Source organism: Schistocerca nitens, chromosome 6 (assembly GCF_023898315.1).
Source record: "Schistocerca nitens isolate TAMUIC-IGC-003100 chromosome 6, iqSchNite1.1, whole genome shotgun sequence".
Classification (NCBI taxonomy): Eukaryota; Metazoa; Arthropoda; class Insecta; order Orthoptera; family Acrididae; genus Schistocerca; species Schistocerca nitens.
In genome coordinates, this window is record NC_064619.1 from 97,136,505 (window position 1) to 97,160,272 (window position 23,768).

The window sequence follows — 23,768 nt, forward strand, 5'->3', positions numbered from 1 at the left end:
TTTGTTTTATTGAACGTTCAGTAGCACAGATACAAATTCATATAATACATTCTCGGCGTGTCCAGTACTTGGCGAAATTTGTGAGGGAGCCATCTCGAAGTGTTACATTAGAACTGCGGGCCAATAAACATCGAGTGGCGACGTGTGGATCAGTACAACACTTTTGTTTGTTTTGATTCATCAGTCTTCCGACTGCTTTGATGCAGGCAGCCACGAATTCCTCCCCTGCGCCAACCTCTTCATGTCACAGTAGCAATTGCAACCTACTTCCTCAGTTATTTTATGGCTGTATTCAAATCTATCCTTTCCTCTACAGCCTTTGCCGTCTACAACGCCCTCTAGTAACATGAATGTCATTCTCTCATGTCTTTACAGTTGTGCTGTTATCCTGTTCCTTCTCCTTCTCAGTGTTTTCCACATATTCCTTTCCTCTCCGATTCTACGCATAACCTCCTTATCCCTTACGTTATCAGTGCACCTAACACTCAACATTTGCCTGTAGAACCTCATCTCAAATACTTCAACTCTCTTCTATTCCAGTTTTCTCACACTACATGTTTGACTATCATACAGTCCGCCCCCGTTAACTGAGTGGTCAGCGTGGCGGAATGCCACGCCAAGGGGCCGGGGTTCGATTTCCGGCTGGGCCAGGAGTTTTTCTCCGCTCAGGGACTGGGTGTTGTGTTGTCCTCCTCATCATTTGCTCCCCATCTCCGGCGCGCAAGTCACCCAATGTGGCGTCGAATGCAATAAATACTTGCTCTCGGCGGCCGAACTTCCCCAAATGGGGACTCCCGGCCCACAATGCTGTACGCTCATTTCACTATCATACAATGCTGTGCTCCAAACATACATTCTCAGAAATTTCTTCCTCAAATTAAGGTCTATGATAGTAGTAGTCTTCTCTTGACTAAGAATGCACTTTTTTCCAGTGCTAGTCTGCTTTTGATGTCCCAAATTGCTCCGTCCCCCACTGACTATTTTGCTGCCTAAACAGTAGAATTCCTTAACTTCCTCTACTTCGTGACCATTAATCTTGATGTTAACTTTCTCGATGTTCTCATTTCTGCTACTTCTCATTACTTTTGTCTTTCTTCGGTTTACTCTCAGTCCATACTCTGTACTCATTACACTAAGCATTTCGTACAGGAGATCAAGCCATTCTTCTTCACTTTCACTCAGCAGAGCAATGTGATCAGCGAATCGTATCACTGATATTCTTTTCCCTTGAATTTTAATTCCACTCCTGAATCTTTCTATTATTGAACAGTAGCGGCGAAAGACTACACCTCTGTGTTACACCCTTTTTAATCCGACCACTTCGTTCTTTGTCGTTCACTCTTATTATTCCTTCTTGTCTCTTGTGCGTATTGTATATTACCCACCCCTCCCTATAGCTCACCACAATTTTTCTCATAATTTCGAACATCAGGCACCATTGTATATTGTCAAATGCTTTTTCCAGGTCGATATATCCTATGAACGTGTCTTGATTTGTCTTTAGTCTGGCTTCTATTATCAGCACAAACGAGAATGGATTGTGGGACAGGCCAGTCATGTTTGTCAGAACTTGCACCTCTCACAACAGCTGTAACAGCCGAACCAGGCAGCACGATGTCACCAAATCGGGGCAAGATCTGTGCTGTGAGCTAAGTGACTTAGGGCTGGGTAATAATGCTGCAAATGCACCTCAAAGCCATATAAATAGACCTGAATTTTGAGGAAAATTGATTTGGAATCCGACAGCACCAGTGCTGATCAGATCCATGCTACTTTGCCCGACGACTGGGCACTGCCAGCTGCTGCCGTGTGTTCGAGTTCGGTTGGCCAGGAGCCTTCTCCACTAAGTCCACACTAGGGGACATGTTGTCGCTGCACCACAGTGACTTACAGTCCATGCTTGCTTTTGACCTGCTCCTGCTAACATGGGAACCTCCCCATCGCAACCCCCTCAGATTTAGTTATAAGTTGGCACAGTGGATAGGCCTTGAAGAACCGAACACAGATCAATCAAGAAAACAGGAAGAAGTTGTGTGGAACTATGAAAAAAGAATCAAACTGTACAAATTGAGAAGTCCATGCGTAAGATAGGCAACATCAAGAAGAATGTGAGCTCAGGAGCGCCGTGGTCCTGTGGTTAGCGTGAGCAGCTGCGGAACGCGAGGTCCTTCGTTCAAGTCTTCCCACGAGTGAGAAGTTTACTTTTTTACTTTCGGTTAATGTGACAAACTCTTATGTTTTCATCACTTTTTTGGGAGTGATTATCACATCCACAAAAGAACCTAAATCGGGCAAGGTAGAAGAATATTTTTATCCATTCGCCAAGTGTACAAGTTAGGTGGGTCGACAACATATTCCTGTCATGTGACGCACATGCCGTCACAAGTGTCGTATAGAATATATCAGACGTGTTTTCCTGTGGAGGAATCGGTTGACCTATGACCATGCGATAAAATGTTTTCGGTTCCAATGGGAGAGGCACGTCCTTTCGTCTACTAATCGCACGGTTTTGCGGTGCGGTCGCAAAACACAGACACTAAACTTATTACAGTGAACAGTGACGTCAATAAACGAGCGGACAGATCATAACTTTGCGAAAATAAAGAAGGTAAACTTTTCACTCGCGGGAAGACTTGAACCAAGAACCGCTCGTTTCGCAGATACTCAAGCTAACCACGGGACCAAGGCGCTCCTGAGCTAATACTATCCTTGATGTTGCATATCTTACGCATGGACTACTCAGTATGTATATTTTGCTTACTTTTTCATAGTTTCACATCTTCCTGTTTTCTCGATTGATCTGTGTTCAGTTTTTCAAGCCCTATCCACTGTGCCAACTTATAACTATATGTGAAGGGGGTGCGATGGGGAGGTTCCCTTGTAAAGGTAAGTTAGTGTTATTACTTGTTTGTGTTTGCGTAATTGGCAAGTGGTAATCATGTCTTGATCATTACCACCGGGAGCAGGGTTTTCAATGACACAAGGGGCTGCAACAGAGGAGATGCTAAAATGTTAAGAGACGAAGTGGATAATTTTCCTGGCGGACAGTACAAAACGGCATACAAGGTTAGCAGCCCTTAATTGTGAGGAGAAAGAAATAGCTAACTGCAAATCTATGGAGTATAGAGAGACGTTTTGGAGAGAGCACGAACACTGGTTGATCTAAAACGGGTCGCGAGGATATTTGGAATATGTAATTGTTCAGAGCCTCTCTCAAGGAGAATAGAAGTCTGGAAAAAGTACTTTAAAAATGGGCACAAGTTTTATGACCGAGACTGTTTGTGCCGGCCGCGGTGGCCGTGCGGTTCTGGCGCTGCAGTCCGGAACCGCGGGTCTGCTACGGTCGCAGGTTCGAATCCTGCCTCGGGCATGGGTGTGTGTGATGTCCTTAGGTTAGTTAGGTTTAAGTAGTTCTGCGTTCTAGGGGACTTATGACCTAAGATGTTGAGTCCCATAGTGCTCAGAGCCATTTGAACCATTTTTTTGAGACTGTTTGTGTCCATTTTAAAAATGTTGGGAATATACTGATTATGCAGAGGATGGCAAGAAGGAAAGACTGGTACAGAGTGGAGGGAGCAGGTAGATGAAAGAGGTAGGAGCAAGCAGGTGCATAGTTTATGTTTCTACAGAAATTCCGACTAGCAGTAACAGAATTGAGCCTGTCAGTACTGTGAAGAATAGGGATGACTATCGTGGACGGGTGGACAATCTTATGAGTGGCAAGATTAAACTAATAGTAGACGCTGTCATAATAACTGTTCCTGAGAAGTACATGAAGCACAGAGTAAATGCGATGTTGAAGTTAGGAAGACTAACGTAGAAGTACTAGCTCCTATATCCAGTGGAATTGTGGTGTCTGAGGTAGCAAAAATTTGTTGTCCTTACCGATGACATTAAGTGTTGAGACAGCAACACAGGTGTTTTTAGTGGAATAATATCTGCTTCACTGAATGATAAGAATTGTATTGAAGCCAGAGAGCCTAGGCCGTATGAACAGGGAAGAGCATGTGCAGTTGATTTTTGTGTCGTGAATTGTGGAACGGCAGATAATGTAGTTTTGGGTTGTAGCAGGAATCCACAAGGAGTTGTTGATTGTTGTGTTTCTGGTGTTGTGGGAGAAACAGTACCTGGGCCTATATATTCACAGAAGCGGAGTGACCGGAGGAAAAGGGGGAGGGGATGAGTTCGTAGAGAGATTGATCAAGTCGAAAGAACTGAATCTGTTGAAAAGTGTACTCCAGAGACTCAGATTGTAGTGCAAGCGCAAATGCTGTGTCGCATCCTGGCAGGGCAACCAGCAGGTGTGAGCATTGAGATGCTGACGGCAAAGCCAGTCTCATAAGCGCGAAGAGTAGTGGGCGAAGGACGCAATGCGAAATTGAAAGTAAACATTGTTGGCAGTGTAGAGCTGTCACAAGGAGCGGCTGTTGTACAAGAGAAATGGGTTAAAGCGTGGATAACTACACCAAAGCACAATTCGCACGGTATAGAACCCCCAAGGTCACTGGAAGTTGTTCGGGTGAGTAGGAGTACCAGAAAACCAAGCATTTCGAGAGGAATTCAATCTGCAATGTGTGCTACAATGGAAGGAATAAGTGGAACTATATGTCGAAGTTCAGATGTTACAAATGGCCCTAAGCAATATGGGACTTAACGTTTGAGGTTATCAGTCCCCTAGAACGTAAAACTACTTAAACCTAACTAACCTAAGGACATCACACACGTTCATGCCCGAGGCAGGTTTCGAACCTGCGACCGTAGCAGCAGCGCGGTTCCGGACCGAAGCGACTAGAACCGCTCGGCCACAGCGGCAGGCTTTGTCGAAGTGTTGTAAATGGCAATGCTGCATGTAGTTTTGTTGCGAGGCTAGTTCTAGGATTATGTTCATTGGGAAATCATAGGGAAAACTGCTGCTGCAGGTTCAAAATTCCGAAAGTTGTTCCTAAACAAAAGGACACAAAAACCACTGGATCGACGGACGGGTGTCAATAGCAATAGTTAAATGGAGTCAGACCATGTTTTGTTCAAGCTAATATGCTGAGGATACTTCATGAAGAAGGAAAGAGTATTATTTTCAGATTGTAAGTGTGGAATGGCGAGTCAAAACTTACGTGTGGGTAAGGATGGCAACAGACCCAGCAGAGAAATGGGTTTCGTATTATTAGAGACAACTTTACTATAAGAAGGAATCGGTTGGTAGGACATGTTCTGCGACATCGATGGATCACCAATTTAGTACTGGAGGGCAGCGTGGAGGGTAAAAATCGAAGAGGGACACCAAGAGATGAATACACTAAGCAGATTCAGAAGGATGTAGGCTGCAGTAGGTACTGGGAGATGAAGAAACTTGCACGGGATAGAGTAGCATGGAGAGCTGCATCAAACCAGTCTCAGGACTGAAGACCACAACAACAACATTATTTGAGATCATGAGCAGGGCAAGACATCCTTGGGAAGTATTGATAGATTAACCTACACAAGGAGAGGTCCAAAGGAGGCGATAACTGCAGTAAGTCTATGAGATATATTGCAGTATAAATCTCAGAGAAAAATGAATTGGTAGAGCTTAAGGAAGATGGACAAAGCCCTAAAATTTAATGTACAAAATGTATAGTATTTAAAATTGCCAGTCTAGTATAATCTTAGCAGTGTATCAGTTATTTTATAAATCAACAGTTTAAGTAATGACGGTGGGGAAATGGTCCCGAGCAAGAACGGAGGGGGTGGGGGGGCGGGGGTAGTGTGGCGACACTACACAGTTTTTGGTGAAATTTGTGAGAAAGCCACAGCAAACTGCAGCAGTATCAATCGTGGGTCAGTGAGCACAGTGTGATAATATGTGGGTCAGAAAAATTCATATGCCATATTGCGGTACTTGCCAAAATGTAAGCTATGTGATCAGGGGCTGGGTAATACTGCAATAAATGCGCCTCAGAGCCGCATAAATAGGTGTGAATTTCGCGGCAGATGCCTTTTTGGCGTTCAGCACCATTGCTACGCTGGGTCCACGCTGGAAAATGAGACGACTAGGCACCTTCAGCTCCAACTATGGGTTCGAGACCGGTTCGGTTCGGCCCCCTCCGGCACTGATTCTCTTCCTGGGACTTGGTGCCACAGTGCCACTAGCCTGTCGTCTGTGTCTGCTGTCGTCTGTGTCTGCTGAGGCAGACTCTTTTCAGGGGGCAGCGAGTCATATCCCATGCACGATAGTCTCCACACATCACCACTGGGGATGCGAGCAGGTCTGTTCGCTAGATGTTGCCATTCCATAGGGTAACACTGATGCAGCAGAAGCAGCAGAACGCTGCTAACGTTGAGGCCGTGGGCCACTGCCAAGGCCGATGTCCATTGCTCGCGTTCGAGAAAGCATCGAAGGGAGCCTTCGCTTGAATCTCTTCGTCAGGGCGGAAGCCAACCAGGTGCGAGCAGACGCTCGCCGAGGTCAGTGAAGTGGGGCGTGTCTGCCTCACATTTCTAACGACGTGAAGTGTGTTTAAAGTTGAATAAAACATATCTCTACCACAAGTGTGTCACTAGGCCTACGAGCCTATCACTTCACCAATCTGCAGTCTACAAAATGTCTCCAATTCCACCACATTAGTATATTTTTCGGCTTCATTAACCACGTCCCTTTCTTTAAAAAAAGCAATGCAGACGCTTTTTTAGTGTATTACAATGCGGTTGATATTTAAGGACACAATGCTCATAAATAATTAAAAGTTATTATAATTTTAAATTTACGTTTTGTTTGTCCACCTACAGTTACATTTCTCTCAGGATTATTTAGTTTCGGAAGTATTTCCTTCCAATTTTCCAACAAAATTCTTTTAGCTCTTTGTCTCTAACGTGTAACACACATGAGTTACAAAAGAATCGTTTGTCTGATATTACGCATTCAATATGGTCCTACTTGTTTTGGATTCCACGTTTTCATTGTTGATTTATATGCACCAGCCAGTAATAACAAATCAGTATAGATTTAAAATGCAATTTCATCTGCTGCTTCGCAGCTATCACCTTTCTGGCCCTCAATATTAGACACTCTATCACAATACTCTGGAAATGATCATTCACAAGAAATTGAAAAGCGGATCTTGTATCTCTCCCTTTGTATATGGCATGTTTAGTTCGACCAAGAGTCAACTGTGTAACGTTTGCACTGGACGCTCTTCCAGATTTTGGAAAAGATTTCTAGTTCTCTTGATATTATTGCCTTTTGAGTGAACTACTTATACTGATTGTATGTGGCCATCTGAGATATCACTGTGTGATGTTCGTCTTATTAAGATTTAGAATTTCCACGTTCACCTCACTGTCAGACGCATTTACTGAAGTTACCAACTGCTTGTCATAAACATATTGTTTCGTCTTGATAACCTACCAGAGATTAGTGCACCAGACACATGAAGTAATGAAACCATATTGGCAGCGATAACAATTTGATAATTTAAATATAATAGGTGCCCTTCATTGTTGTGAAACTTACCTTTTAACAATTAGGATACAAAAACCAGCTTTCTTACCAACGTACTTTATGTTTTCCTGTCCGGAAACGAAACATAGTCTTTCAGCCCAGTATTGGACCACGCCCATAGCTCCTTTCTTGTTTAGTCTCGTCTTGATAGCCTACCAGACATTAGTACGCCAGACATTCACAAATCGGTGAGGTTCCATCTATAGGGGCAATTTGTAAAGGCCAGAAGGTGTTCCTTTTCACAGCACCAAAATCGAACTTCATCTACGTTATCATGACCCCACATAGTCATATTTGGTTTCACCGTAGTCTCACACCTTCTTATCCGTTTCAGGGACTTCCATGTTTTCTAGTTTGTTGTGGAGCCGCCAGGCAATACCATTGCTGATGGATAATCAGGTTTCCATTGTTCAGTGGCCGTGTTTAAGAACCTTTTACATGATCTCAGTCTTCCAGACTAACCACCCACTGCCAGAGACAGGATGTGGACCATTGATGCTGTGGCTGAGCCTCTCTGTGTATTGGTAAGATTTTCTCCATGAGCTCGAACTGGCAAGATCAGTAGCTCTGTTGAGCTTTGGTAGGCCGTGGGTTTCATAAGCTCCATTGTTCAAATGGTTCAAATTGCTCTGAGCACTATAGAACTTAACTTCTCAGGTCATCAGTCCCCTGGAACTTAGAAATACTTAAACCTAACTAACCTAAGAACATCGCACACATCCATGCCCGAGGCAGGATTCGAACCTGCGACGGGTGGTAGGGACAGAGCATCGTGTGACATTATACTTTTGAGTGCACTATCCGAAAATTACCTCGAGCAATTAAACAGAGAACCGACTCGTGGAGATAACATCTTGGATCTACTGATAACAAACAGACCCGAACTTTTCGATTCTGTAAGTGCAGAACAGGGAATCAGTGATCATAAGTCCGTTGCAGCATCCCTGAATATGGAATTTAATAGGAATATAAAAAAAGGGAGGAAGGTTTATCTGTTTAGCAAGAGTAATTGAAGGCAGATTTCAGACTACCTAACAGATCAAAACGAAAATTTCTGTTCCGACACTGACAATGTTGAGTGTTTATGGAAAATTTTAAGGCAATCGTAAAATGCGTTTTAGACAGGTACATGCCGAATAAAACTGTGAGGGACAGGAAAACCACACCGTGGTTCAACAACAAAGTTAGGAAACTATTGTGAAAGCAAAGAGAGCTTCACTCCAAGTTTAAACGCAGCCAAAACCTCTCAGACAAACAGATGCTAAACGATGCCAAGTTAGCGTAAGGAGGGATATGCGTGAAGCGTTCAGTCAATTCGAAAGTAAAATTAAATGTACCGATTTGACAGAAAATCCTAGGAAGTTCTGGTCTTACGTTTAATCAGTAAGTGGCTCGAAACAGCATATCCAGACAATAGGGGATGATGATGGCATTGTAACAGAGGATGACACGCGTAAAGCTGAAATACTAAACACCTTTTTCCAAAGCTGTTTCACAGAGGAAGACCGCACTGCAGTTCCTTCTCTAAATCCTCGCACAAAAAAAAATGGCTGACATCGAAATAAGTGTCCAAGGAATAGAAAAGCAACTGGAACCATGCAACAGAGGAAAGTCCACTGGACCTGACGGAATACCATTTCGATTCTACACAGAGTGTGCGAAAGAACTTGCCCCCTTTCCAACAGCCGTGTACCGCAAGTCTCTAGAGGAACGGCGGGTTCCAAATGATTGGAAAAGAGCACAGGTAGTCCCAGTCTTCAAGAAGGGTCGTCGAGCAGATGCGCAAAACTATAGACCTATATCTCTGACGTCGATCTGTTGTAGAATTTTAGAACATGATATTTGCTCGCGTATCATGTCGTTTTTGGAAACCCAGAGTCTACTCTGTAGGAATCGACATGGATTCCGGAGACAGCGATCGTGTGAGACCCAACTCGCTTTATTTGTTCATCAGACCCAGAAAATATTAGATACAGGCTCCCAGGTAGATGCTATTTTCCTTGACTTCCGGAAGGTGTTCGATACGGTTCCGCACTGTCGCCTGATAAACAAAGTAAGAGCCTACGGAATATCAGACCAGCTGTGTGTCTGGATTGAAGAGTGTTTAGCAAACAGAACACAGCATGTTGTTATCAATGCAGGGCCGTCTATAGACGTTAAAGTAACCTCTGGCGTGCCACAGGGGAGTGTTACGGGACCATTGCTTTTCACAATATATATAAATGGCCTAGTAGATGGCGTCGGAAGTTCCATGCGGCTTTTCGCGGATGATGCTGTAGTATACAGAGAAGTTGCAGCATTAGAAAATTGTAGCGAAATGCAGGAAGATCTGCAGCGGATAGGCACTTGGTGCAAGGAGTGGCAACTGACCCTTAACGCAGACAAATGTAATGTACTGCGAATACATAGAAAGAAGGATTCTTTATTGTATGATTATATGTTAGCGGAACAAACACTGGTAGCAGTTACTTCTGTAAAATATCTGGGAGTATGCGTGCTGAACGATTTGAAGTGGAATGATCATACGAAATTAATTGTTGGTAAGGCGGGTACCAGTTTGAGATTCATTGGGAGAGTGCTTAGAAAATGTAGTCCATCAACAAAGGAGGTGGCTTAAAAAACACTCGTTCGACCTATACTTGAGTTTTGCTTATCAGTGTGGGATCCCTACCAGATCGGGTTAACGGAGGAGATAGAGAAGATCCAAAGAAGAGCGGCGCGTTTCGTCAGAGGGTTATTTGGTAACCGTGATAGCGTTACGGAGATGTTTAGCAAATTCAAGTGGCAGACTCTGCAAAAGAGGCGCTCTGCATCGCGGTGTAGCTTGCACGCCAGGTTTCGAGAGGGTGCGTTTCTGGATGAGGTATCGAATATATTGCTTCCCCCTACTTATACCTCCCGAGGAGATCACGAAGGTAAAATTAGAGAGATTCGAGCGCGCACGGAGGCTTTCAACAGTCGTTCTTCCCGCGAACCATACGGGACTGGAACAGAAAAGGGAGGTAATGACAGTGGCACGTAAAGTGCCCTCCACCACACACCGTTTTCTGGCTGGCGGAATGTAAATGTAGATGTATATGTTGACCTGCGACCGTAGCGGTCACGCGGTTGCAGACTGTAGTGCCCGGCCGGCAAGCCCTATTGTTATTCGACGTCTTACATTAAGGACAATGTCGCCTTTCTTCACATAGGTTGATCTGCCCCTTGCGAATTTGGCGTATTTAGTAATAGAAAAGACAGAGCTAGTGCCGTGGTTCTCTTCAGAGTAGGTATTGGTCCCCACTTATTGTTTTCAAGTTACCGAAAAGTATTATATGTGAAGGCCACGTTTTGATTTGTCTTTTCACAGTTGTGTATGTGTCAGAGATCTATCTGTCACACTCAAATAGTTTCGTTTATGTGTGTGTTCCTATATGGTACCCTTCTTCTATACGTTAGGTATAGAATTGGGATGGTGACTGAAAGAGACTTTTAGAAGTAATTTTAGATAGACAGAGTCTGCCACACGGTTCAAAATAAGTCTCTCATACAATTCGCACAACTGAAAAAGAAGTGAAACGGATAGGTTGTCCTGTGGCGAGTCTGGTTCCTTCCCAGACATCAGCAGCTCCACTATCTTTGCCCCTCTCCAAGTGTTGGAAATCTTATGATTTTAGCAGAATTTGTTGAAAAGTCGCAGTATCCACATTACAGCGCCCAGGCCACAATGTTTGATCTGATCTGAGCACATAGCATCCACCCAGCCGCATTATCATTTTTCATAAAAAGACCCTTGTTGAGTTCTTTCAGTGTCAAAGGCGCATTTTGTTGTTTTACATTCTACCTTCCATTCAAGAGGAGCTGAATGGTCACTTGGTTGGGTGTTACATCAGCACACTGTCTGGACCATGTTGGAACACCATCAAGCTTTTTGATAAGATTCTACACTATTTTCCTTCAGTGTGTCATGTCCCTCCTCTGCAACTTTGGAATTCATTTATTTTGCCTCTCTTCACTTCTATCAGCGTTGTACCATATGTTTGTCCTTTAAAAATGTCTTCCTGATACAGTTTCTCATATTCGACAAGGAGTTGCTTAGATCTGTGTGAGAGGCCTGAGTTGTATTGCTGTCTGCAGACACGTGGTACGCAGTGTTTCGAGAGCATTTGTAGTATTTTTACAGACACCCGGAAATTTTCAGATGTAGGGGCTAGGTGCACAATGACTTTGCTAAGTATCTGCTGGAAATATATCCACTTCACCTTACTGAAGTTAAATCTTCTGTGGGTCGACACGGTTTTGGTTTTAACTGCGGCCTACACCTGCGCCCCAGTTCGTGTGTGCTGGGTTCGAGGAATAGCTGATACTCCATTTTCATACAGCAGTGGTGTGTGTTAGCGCTGGTGATACAGTAATCGGGGCTGTAGCTGCTTCCATGTTTCACTTGGGATGAAGGAGGATAGTTCTGTGTCATGATGGATAGGGAGACCACATGTGTCTGCCCACTCCTCCAACAGGTGTCTGTTTAAATCCGTTTCGTTGTAGCCTCAGTTGATGCTGTGGCAATGGAAATCTCCTACTATGAATTTGGTATTTTGCTTATTAAAATTTGTAGGAGGTGAGAAAGCGAAATTTTAGGGTTGCATACCTCATTCGGTAAAAGCGAAACCCTTATATGATCACTTTGTTGTCCGTCTGTCTGTCTGTCCCTTTGTTGATAACAATTTTCCTCAGGGAAGAGTTGACGTATGAGTTGGATTGTACGAATCACATATAACAGTGCACGGTCTCTTGACAGAGTAAAAAACTTAAGCTTCCAAGACAATGGTATGAAAAGATGTGGTCATTTATGTCATACATAATATGATACAAAGTCACTATCAAAACCTGTAGGGTACTTCCCGTTGACCTATTTGGCAAGAAGCCAAGGTTCACACTAAAAGTCAAACAAAAAAATCAGAAAATTATTAATTTGCAAATACATCAGGCGACGAATATACTTTTTTGTCACTAGTTACCCGATTAAAACATTCTGGGAGTCATGGAATTCCGAGAACCGGTATTATTAATTTACAAATACATCAGGCGACGAATATACTTTTTTGTCATTTGTTATCCGATTAAAACATTCTCGGAGTCTTGGAAATCCCAGACCCGGTATCCAGACAGTTTCGATATCCATAAAAGAGAAAAATCATCGAGATTCTTGATTTCCAGGCTCTATAAAGTTTCTGTATACATAGTTTGTATATAATTCCTGCTTGCACTTGACCAAATTTTCTGCTTGAAGTTTGTTCACGGATGTGTCTATGAAGTTTCCCCTTTCGACTGTTAGTATTTCAATGGCGTTATTTGTCGTTTTATCGACAGGCATCACGATCATGTCGAGTCTAGTGAATATCGCATTGCTGTGTTTGGGGTGTCGTACTTTTGAACCTAGTGGCATTCCTTGTAATTAGCGTGTTTTTCCTTATACGGCTGTGTGAGTGTGTTGAATGCATAATATATCTCATTAATGTGTTTGGCAGAGTGTCCATATGATGTCTTGCTTATTCCTTGTTCCTTTTAATTCCCTCGTCGTTTAAGCTTACAGTCTTAGGAGACGGCTCTAAAAATGCATGTTTTGGTCCGAATTTGTGTTGAACATTTGTTTCCGGTGGTGAAAGGATTTGCCGTTATCTGTGTGGGGAACGTTTACAGGTAACGCTGGCGTTTTCTGATCTATTGTCACCTTTTCCAGTTCGAGTATACTGCCTTGGAGGCTCCTTCCTTGTTATAAAGAATCATATGTGTACATCGCATACAAATAGAAATGAAATTTTATTGCCAATATTTATGCACTTTAGAGTTTTGTGAAAGTCCAGACTCATGCACCAAAGGGACACACGTGCTACAAAGTAAGCTATGAAAAGTACTGGAAAACCTATTTTGGTATTTGTTTCTTGGGTACTTAGGATGTACAGAAGAACAATTGTAAGATTTCGAGCGCTATCATAAAATTTAAAATCTTTATGAAGGAACAGCCATGTATGGAAGTGAAACGTGGACGATAAATAGTTTATACAGGAAGAGAATAGAAGCTTTCGAAATGTGGTGCTACAGAAGAATGCTGAAGATTAGATGGGTGGATCACATAACTAATGAGGAGGTATTGAATAGATTTCGGGAGAAGAGTAGCATGTGGCACAACTTGACTAGAAGAAGGGATCGGTTGGTAGGACATGTTCTGAGGCATCAAGGGATCACCAATTTAGTATTGGAGGGCAGTGTGGTGGCTAAAGACCGTAGAGGGAGACCAAGAGATGAATACACTAAGCAGATTCAGAAGGGTGTAGGCTGCAGTAAGTACTGGGAGATGAAGAATCTTGCATAGGATAGAGTAGCATGGAGAGCTGCATCAAACCAGTCTCAGGACTGAAGACCACAACAACAACATGGAAGAACAAACTCCTTTCCAGATGAAATTTACCAACAGATAACAACTAGGTTAAAGTCATATACACAGCACATAAAGTGGAGTTAACTACATAAATCTCGCTACTTTGAAGTTCACACTTCTGCTCGCCCTGCGGAGTGCGCGCGTTGAGTGTTCAGCTCGGGTGCCCCGTAACCTCCGGTGGTCGTCCTCCGTGATCCTCCTCTTCTATATGTACACACGCACACACACACACACACACACACACACGCACTGCTCCCCGCCATCCACTTGCTGCCCTCAACCTGCAGAAGCCAGTTGTCGCCTCGCCTCTTCTGGCATACTAGGGCAGGTCGCTCGCAAACTTGGCTCACCAACCTGCGCTCCAGAGCCGCGCACGTACACATTGGCAAGAAGAGCAGCCCCACTCCCCCACCTCCCACGAATCCCGCCCCCCTCTGCCCCCGCCCATAGCCATCCACCATCGTGCTCGGCCCGCCGCCGCAAATCTTCCCCGGGGCTGGGTGGCGCGCCAACTTTCCCTTTGTGGGCACGCGGCGCCGCGCCGCTGCTGTCTCTGCGGCCTGACGCAGACGGGAAGCGGCGGGCGCCCTTCAGGGACGCCGGAGGGAGAGAGACGGATACATAGAGGCAGGCAGGCAGCCTGTGGGGAGACAACGAGCGCTGGCAGAGATTCCACCGCCCAGTCGCCGCTGCCGAGCAGATTCGAGCTGCGGCAGCCTGCAATTCGCATGAGCGGACGAGCACCTCGCTTTTTATTCTACTGTGGGCTGCAGTAGCGACGCTTTCCGCTTTTTCAATGAATACATTTTTTACTTCTCCGCGAGTTTCGCTTTTGCACTCCCGTCTAAACTTTAACCTATTCAGCGGCGTTGTTGCTGCGTTCAGGGGCGCAGCAAACAGCACATTTTTTTTTTTTTTTAAAACTAAATCTGTTCTCGTTCACGACAAAAAAAAGTTAGACTGTGCTTCTTACGTGACCAGTGCGGTACGCTTGTAAGATAAAGTTCGAGTTGCGACGCCCTGGAAATATTCTAAGTTCTGGGGAAGCAGTGGCCGCACGGGCCGCTCGGAACCGACCACGTGGTCCCGGACGTTAGCTTAGCATCCGCGTGATGCCCCACAACGGCCGGTCCAGCCGCGTGGCGGAGAATTCCTTAGTGACGCTGTATGCCGAGAGCGCCAAAGATGGAAAACTACGTGAAACCATAATGGCAGACATTTCATAAGGAAATTAATAATAGCCAGAGGAATCATGATATCTCAAAAAGAAGCATGTACATTACCATCTTTGCACGACAATTCTGATGGTGTAAACATATTTTCAATATCTTTATTAGTTTAAAGTTTAGTATCTGATGATAAATTATGCAAGTAACACCCAGCAACGAATTTCCAAAATCTGAACGCTTCATCCCATTGCGTCGATGGACGTGTCTTTAGAAAGCTATTAGTGTAAACCTAATTTCGTTTAAATTACAGGCATGTAATTTGAATAGTAAACGAGTTATTGGAGGTCAAAGTGGCCGATTACTATAGATCGCCTCAGGCCGTATGTACTCTACAATGACACGAAAAAACGGTAGCAGCATGCCTATAAATGTATTTATTCGTTTATGTTCAAATGGTTCAAATGGCACTGAGCACTATGCGACTTAACTTCTGAGGTCATCAGTCGCCTAGAACATAAAACTAATTAAACCTAACTAACCTAAGGACATCACACACATCCACGCCCGAGGCAAGATTCGAACCTGCAACCTGAGCGGTTGCTCGGCTCCAGACTGTAGCGCCTAGAACCGCACGGCCACTCCGGCCGACTGTTATTGGTATCAAAGAAACTGTTTTGTTGCTTAACTTTTCCACCAACAACAGACTTCCGTCTTTGTCTAGAGATATTATTTTCTTGTGTAATGGGAACACTGGTTTTGTTTCTTTTCATTCTTTATTATGGTTCTCAGAATCAGCCAGTACATCGGATGCCTTGTATGTTACAATAGACTTGTCTGTTGTTTAGGTTAATATAGTCATTACAAGTGACTTTTAACTCTTTCTGTTCGTTGACCATGGACACAGCAGAGAATGTGTCAGAGCACTGAGAACGGTCGCCATAGTTTCTTATGAATTCATACGTTAAACAGTGGCCGGCGTCCAACATGAAAAATGCTTTGAATGAGAATAATGTAGTCATAACTTCGAGATCTTAAAATGAAATAACATTCCGCTTAGGCGATTCAGGGAAACGGCTGAAACCTAGCTGGATGTCCTTAGGTTAGTTAGGTTTAAGTAGTTCTAAGTTCTAGGGGACTGATAACCTCAGATATTAAGACCCATAGTGCTCAGAGCCATTTGAACCATCTGACCAACACAACTACTGACAACCAAAGATCACATTACTTACACTCACTAGAAAAGTACCCGGTTTGAAAAGAAATTACGTGTTCCAATTGTATTTAAAAGCTTTAAATTCCATTTTAATTATGGTGGTGAAAGCATTAGATTGTGTTACCCGTAGTGTGCACTCTGTTGGACTTTAAAAATGTGTGTGAGGTTGCTCAATAAAATGCATGAAACAATATGTAGAATCACAAACAGCACGTTTGTCGAAGGTAATATCTGCTCAGTACTCGGAATCACATTCTTGAGCTGCAAAATCAGATACCACTTGAAATACATTCTTGAATTCAGCAACATGTGCGGGAGTATTGTATCCAGCCGCTGGCCATGGATGTTGAAGTATAGGCGGATACTCTGGAGAAGACAACTGCTTACGAGTGAGAGAATACATTTCCGTTACGGAATTTTTTTTTCCTAATTCACTGTAGAAGTCACTGCAGTGAGTCCTTACATGGCTTGTTATCCTCCTTGCATAGATTTCAATATTCCAAAGGAAATATACATCCAGTGGCTGTATGTATTTCGCTGTTTTCGGCGGAATGAGCACGCATTCAGATCATTTACTATTGTGGTGTCCTTGTGAGCAGTCCAGGAATCACATACGTAGTACACACTTCTGGTTATTTGGAACAATGTAATTAACAGCATTCACAAAATGGGTTTTAAACGGTCTTTTGACATTTTTACCAATTGTACGTTTGCTGTAAGTTTGTCTTCAAACTGTCTTTTTAACTTTTGAGTCGAATTGTTTTCACCTAAAGTCAAATATACAGTTTTCTCCAGTGTGGTGTGCACTCAATGAAAGTGTAAAACCTATTGTATAATTATGAGATCTATGGAGTACAGTCTGGAACAATGCAACTATTGATTTTTCCACTTCTTCATATAGTGTCACAGAAGAATTTAGTTCATAACGAAGTAGACTTTGATCAGCGTTCCGGATGCCGTGTGGCTGAATCTGGAAACATGCAGTCCCACAGTGCTCAGAGCCACTTGAACCATTTGAAGACCAATAAAGTAAATCGATGGTCGAGGACGCGAAGAGGTCCTGGTTCGACGTCTCGGCGGTAAGCTGACGGTGGACGGCGACGCACCTGGTGCGACAGCACCGGACTCAGCATTTGATTGATGAAGAGGGTAAGCTCTTGACGTCTGGCCCACGCAGCTTACTCGGTGTGAACGCATTTCGAGCCTCGGCGAGGGCATATGTAGGACGCCCGCTCCGGGAAATAGCGTGGACTATTTCCAGTCACGTGTCGTGCGGAAGGAAGTAGGACCGTGTACACCGCGACCTCTTGTGGTGTCGTAAGACTGCATGGTGGCCGCTGATGAGAGTCTGCATGTACAGAAGACTGGTCAATAGCTGGCACCTACATTACGTCGCCCGCGTTACAATCATTTTTGCGATTGGCTGGTAACTCATGTGCTCAGCCTAGAGATAATATTCTCCTTTATAAGAAATCTGACCCTTGAGTGAAGAGACGCAATCTGACTAACCTCCTTTTAGATTTCTTTGTGCCAAGGAGCGCTTTCGTTGCTCAACGGAATAGTTAAATGTTGTTTTAACATAAGCGAAGCAAAGATAGGAATGAAATAATAATCCGTAGAACAGAAAATCTCATATAGCTATCTGCTGTCCTAGTCTACGAATATCACCTTATAGGTGTAAGTCGTAATAGGCAATACCAAACAAACTGAAAACATTTGAGCTAGTGTGATACCAAAATTTCTAAATCATCGTCGCTGCAACAAAGTGCCTTGTAGTTGCACGGCAACACGAACTTACCTGGCTACAAGAAAATTTAATTTAAAACTAAGGAAGTGCTTTCACTGCTGGAAGTTCATTTACTCTTTGCTTGAAATGTAGTAACAAGCAACAGTAGCTCGTACGAGAGTGTACATCTTAAATAAACACAATTAAAGATTGGGGGGGGGGGATATCTTAGTATGAATTCTAAATTATTTCATTACTGAATATATACTGGTAGGAATATATAGACTAATAAAGACGAAATCTGATTTTTCACATAAAAGTGCCTTCAACTGACCTTGGGACCTTGCATGAGTTTACAAAAAGCGGTAGCGTTCTCGCTTCCCACGCCCGGGTTCCCGGGTTCGATTCCCGGCGGGGTCAGGGATTTTCTCTGCCTCGTGATGGCTGGGTGTTGTGTGTTGTCCTTAGGTTAGTTAGGTTTAAGTAGTTCTAAGTTCTAGGGGACTTATGACCGCAGCAGTTGAGTCCCATAGCGCTCAGAGCCATTTGAACCATTTTTTACAAAAAGAAAAGGAAAATTACCTTATATTCGTGTTAATGCCCATGATATTATTTAATGACTGGAATGGCAATAACGTATCAGCTTGCAGGCCTTGATGACTCAACAGAAACTGGATATTGATTCCCTTGTGTTCCAACGAAACAATAAACTCCAACAAACACCTAAAATTGCTTTTGTTGGATATGGTTGCGAAGTATACCATGTAAATAAATGTATGTTTCAAAAAGCACAGTAACCCAAATGCAGCCCAAGCAAGTAATCGTCACAGCATAGTCCAGAACGATGGCATTTTAACGTCCCATTTCTTTATCACAAGACACAGCATCTATGCTGGGCAGATCAGCACGTCTCCAAAGCATCAAGACAAACGATTAGGCTCGCCACGCATTTCTATTGATTGGCTCACCTCAGAGATTAGGCGACTTGCATAAGAAATACGTTGCTTTTACCATCCAAAGATAAGCTACTCTAGCAGACGGATAAGTTTGTAAGGCCCTCTGAGGCAGACAAGTGGTTATCGATGACTGCATGGTATGAAAGGCGCGTAACAGCAGACGAAATTCAACGACGTAGTAGGCAATTAACTTCACAAAGAGGTATCCATGTCGTCTTTTTGTGTGAGTATGGAGCGCTGCCACATGGCGTTTTGCATCCGACACCACAGTTAAGTGAACTCTTTCATTTAGCTGAAATGAAAACGGCAGGACAATCCTACGTCCCGAATGGCCTCTGCGCTATGGCATGTCTGCCAAAACTCGTAGCTTCTATACTTATTAATAGTTAACAAAGACGTCCATTTACCCATTATGAAAGTAATCAAACATTTGAAAGCAAGGAAAATAAAGTACAGCCCAATTCGCTTCCTTCATTGTACACACATCAAAAGAAGTTTTGCATCACCTCTGTTCCAAGAGTTCCGGAATTGCAGAGAAAATTGGAATAGAGATAAACATAAATATCATTTCCGCCCTTTTTATTGCTCATGAAAACCACACATTGCATGTTGTACCACCATACAGCGAGACCCTCAGAGGTGGTGGTCCAGATTGCTGTACCCACCGGTACGTCTAATACCCAGTAGCTCGTCCTCTTACATTAATGCATTCCTGTAATCGTCGTGGAATACTATCCACAAGTTCTTCAAGGCCCTGTTGGTAGAGATTTTCCCACTCCTCAACGGCCATTCGGCGTAGATCCCTTAGAGTGGTTGGTGCGTCACATTGTCCATAAACAGCCCTATACAATCCATCCCAGGCGTGTTCGATATTGCTGTGGAGAACTTGCTGGCCACTCTAGTCGAGCGATATCGTTATCCTGCAGGAACTCATTCACAAGGTGTGCACGATGGGGTTTGTCGTTCATGAAGACGAATGCCTCCCCAATATGCTGCCGATATGTTTGCACTAATTGTCGGAGGATGCCATTCACGTATCGAACAGCCGTTACGACGCCTTCCATGACCACCAGCGGCGTACGTCGGACCCACGTAATGCCACCCCAAAACAGCAGGGAACCTCCACCTTGCTGCACTCACTCGACAGCGTGTCTACGGCGTTCAGCCTGACCGGCTTGCCTCCTGATACGTCTCCGACGATTGTCTGAAGACATTCGGCATGTTATGCTCATCTGTACCGCGCTGCATGGCATCGTGGTTGCAAAGATGAACCTCGCCATGGACGTTGGGAGTGAGGTTTCGCATTATGCAGCCTATTGCGCGCAGTATGAGTCGTAACACGACGTCTCGTGGCTGCACGATAAGCATTATTCAACAGGGTGGCGTTGCTGTGAAGGTTCCTCCAAGCCATAATCCTTAGGTAGCGGTTATCCACTGCAGTAGTAGCCCTTGGGCGGCCTGAGCGAGGCATGTCATCGACAGTTCATGCCTCTCTGTATCTCTTCCATGTCCGAACAACATCGCTTTTGTTCACTCCGAGATGCCTGAACACTTTCCTTGCTGGAAGTGCTTCCTGTCACAAAATATAAATGCAGACGCCAGACGGTATTGACCTTCTAGGTACGGTTGAACTACAGACAACACGATCCATGTACCTCCTTCCTGGTGGAATGACTAGAGCTCAGCGGCTGTCGGACCCCCTCCGTCCAATAAACGCTGCTCATGCATGGTTGATTACATCTTCGGGCGGGTTTAGGGACATCTCTGAACAGTCAAAGGGATTGTGTCTGTGATACAATATCCACAGTCAACGTCTGTCTTTTGGAGTTATGGGAACCGGGTTGATGCAAATCTTGTTTTAATGTTTGTACAATTGTCACGAGAAATGCCCCACGGTAATCATCCGCCTTGCTGGCAGCCTGTAAGGTTGTGTTCAAAGGCTGAGCGGTTAAGGGTCCAAATCATTCAGGCACGCAGTAAAGACGTATTGAGTGAAACAGGTTTACGAGCAGAGCTGACCATATTAGTAACGTTATTTACTATTGAAATGAGCGATAAAACTATCCTTGTAGCACACTGTAGCGTTCGCTAACGTTTGGGATATTAAAATCGCTACCTATAATGCACTAAGCGCTATTTGTCACATCAATTTTCCTACAGGCAGGAACAACTACCAGGTTACAGGTCTTCATTTTAGTTGTAGTATATATTCAGATTGAATATTATGGCATCTGCCTATTCAAACTAAAATGTATTGATGACAAAGAAAACAGTAAAGCGTTCTACGTAGACATCATCAGGGGCAAGAAGTTTTGGTTCGGTGGGGAGTGTATTAAGGCATGAGCCAAGGAGAGACACTAAGATGAGCTATCTCCAAAACACAAATTTGGCACAAGCGAAGCACCGTCCAGAGAAGTACAGTGAGCCACCCAACAAACACCTGAGGGGAGAGACTGTAGACGCTCGTCAGCGGAATGATAATGAAGGTCCAGCAAGACTTCATGGAGGAAGGGACTGAAGATATGTAGTCTTTAAGAGGCATACCAGAGCCTCCAATTGATGGTCAAGGACGATAATAGGACCGTGTATAGGAATGATCAACGACATGAGGATGCAGAAGGCAATGGAAATCACTGAATTAAACACACGTAACGTGTATCCACAGGACATGTGGCCTGTAATTAAAGAAGTGTCATGATGATCTCTCCATTGGCAAAAGATTCCGGAATAGCCCCCCCATTAGGATCTCCGGGAGGGGACTGCCAAGAGGGAGGTTACCATGAGAAAAAGATTGAATAATCAACGAAAGGATAACGTTCTACGAGTCGGGGCATGGAATGTCAGAAGCTTGAACGTGGTAGGGAAACTAGAAAATCTGAAAAGGGAAATGCAAAGGCTCAATCTAGATATAGTAGGGGTCAGTGAAGTGAAGTGCAAGGAAGACAAGGATTTCTGGTCAGATGAGTATCAGGTAATATCAACAGCAGCAGAAAATGGTATAACAGGTGTAGGATTCGTTATGAATAGGAAGGTAGGGCAGAGGGTGTGTTACTGTGAACAGTTCAGTGACCGGGTTGTTCTAATCAGAATCGACAGCAGACCAACACCGACAACGATAGTTCAGGTATACATGCCGACGTCGCAAGCTGAAGATGAACAGATAGAGAAAGTGTATGAGGATATTGAAAGGGTAATGCAGTATGTACAGGGGGACGAAAATCTAATAGTCATGGGCGACTGGAATGCAGTTGTAGGGGAAGGAGTAGAAGAAAAGGTTACAGGAGAATATGGGCTTGGGACAAGGAATGAAAGAGGAGAAAGACTAATTGAGTTCTGTAACAAGTTTCAGCTAGTAATAGCGAATCCCCTGTTCAAGAATCACAAGAGGAGGAGGTATACATGGAAAAGGCCGGGAGATACGGGAAGATTTCAATTAGATTACATCATGGTCAGACAGAGATTCCTAAATCAGATACTGGATTGTAAGGCGTACCCAGGAGCAGATATAGACTCAGATCACAATATAGCAGTGATGAAGAGTAGGCTGAAGTTCAAGACATTAGTAGGGATGAATCAATACGCAAATAAGTGGGATACGGAAGTACTATGGAATGATGAGATACGTTTGAAGTTCTCTAACGCTATAGATACAGCAATAAGGAATAGCGCATTAGGCAGTACAGTTTAAGAGGAATTGACATCTTTAAAAAGGGCCATCACAGAAGTTGGGAAGGAAAACATAGGTACAAAGAAGGTAGCTGCGAAGAAACCATGGGTAACAGAAGAAATACTTCAGTTGATTGATGAAAGGAGGAAGTACAAACATGTTCCGGGAAAATTAGGAATACAGAAGTACAGGTCGCTGAGGAATGAAATAAATAGGAAGTGCAGAGAAGCTAAGAAGAAATGGCTGATGGAAAAATGTGAAGACATCGAAAAAGATATGATTGTCGGAAGGACAGACTCAGCATACAGGAAAGTCAAAACAATCTTTGGTGACATTAAAAGCAACGGTGGTAACATTAAGAGTGCAACGGGAATTCCACTGTTACATGCAGAGGAGAGAGCAGTTAGGTGGAAAGAATACATTGAAAGCCTCTATGAGGATGAAAATTTGTCTGATGTGATAGAAGAAGAAACAGGAGACGATTTAGAAGAGATAGGGGATCCAGTATTAGAATCGGAAATTAAAAGAGCTTTGGAGGACTTACGGTCAAATAAGGCAGAAGGGATAGATAACATTCCATCAGAATTTCTAAAATCATTGGGGGAAGTGGCAACAAAACGACTATTCACGTTGGTGTGCAGAATATATGAGTCTGGCGACAAACCATCTGACTTTCGGAAAAGCATCATCCACACAATTCCGAAGACGGCAAGAGCTGACAAGTGCGAGAATTATCGCACAATCAGCTTAACAGCTCATGCATCGAAGCTGCTTACAAGAATAGTATACAGAAGAATGGGAAAGAAAATTGAGAATGCGCTAGGTGACGATCAGTTTGGCTTTAGGAAAAGTAAAGGGACGAGAGAGGCAATTCTGACGTTAGGGCTAATAATGGAAGCAAGGCTAAAGAAAAATCAAGACACTTTCATAGGATTTGTCGGCCTGGAATAAGCGGTCGACAATATAAAATGATGAAAGCTGTTCGAGATTCTGAAAAAAGTAGGGGTAAGCTATAGGGAGAGACGGGTCATATACAATATGTACAACTAAGAGGGAATAATAAGAGTGGACGATCAGGAACGAAGTGCTCGTATTAAGAAGGGTGTAAGACAAGGCTGTACCCTTCGGTCCTACTCTTCAATCTA